Source organism: Diaphorina citri, unplaced genomic scaffold (genome assembly GCF_000475195.1).
Source record: "Diaphorina citri unplaced genomic scaffold, Diaci psyllid genome assembly version 1.1 scaffold45521, whole genome shotgun sequence".
Classification (NCBI taxonomy): Eukaryota; Metazoa; Arthropoda; class Insecta; order Hemiptera; family Psyllidae; genus Diaphorina; species Diaphorina citri.
In genome coordinates this window covers 1-518 of record NW_007422841.1, presented here as the reverse complement: position 1 = coordinate 518, position 518 = coordinate 1, and the positions used below count along the sequence as shown (strand labels likewise).

Below are 518 nucleotides of genomic sequence, written 5' to 3'. Positions count from 1 at the left end.
TAGGGTCAAAGTTAGAATTGAGTACGAGGTCTACCAGCTTGTGTCTTTGCTTCATTGCCACCTGCAATAAAACATAAGGATTAAAAACAAGGAAAGAAAAAAAAAAATTGAACCCACCTCCTAAGCAGGAACTTTTTTACTTGAAGAGGAATGCAACATCCATCTAGACTTCTAGAGTACAAATACACAGGTTTTAGATGTTATACCTACATATCACCGTGATTGACGATCCTAGACAAATCACATTGTTTAAAAAGTTAGAAAGGCTAATATAGCTGCCTTTACCTACCAAAACTGTCCAAATCAATTTCTGTTGATATCAAGATATTTTCGCAGATTCGTAGATGCTTAACCCCTCCTTTATGGTTGTCTAGCCGCTACACCTAAGCCTTAGATTGGGCTTTTTATGTATGGAGTTAAGCTGATCAAGATAGATATTCACCTCAGGCACCGGACCCTGATGTTCATGATGCACCTTGTACCACTCAAACGAAGTCAGACATGGATCTTTCAATATG

General features: G+C 38.2%; 1 long non-coding RNA gene across 1 annotated transcript; it reads right to left on the bottom strand.

Annotated features, from left to right (window-relative positions):
• Positions 1-9: 9 nt before the first annotated feature.
• LOC113473587 lies at positions 10-518 on the bottom strand. The gene is made up of 2 exons (XR_003395524.1): positions 443-518; positions 10-61 (listed from the first exon to the last, which is right to left on the bottom strand). It is a non-coding gene; the product is annotated as an uncharacterized LOC113473587 (long non-coding RNA).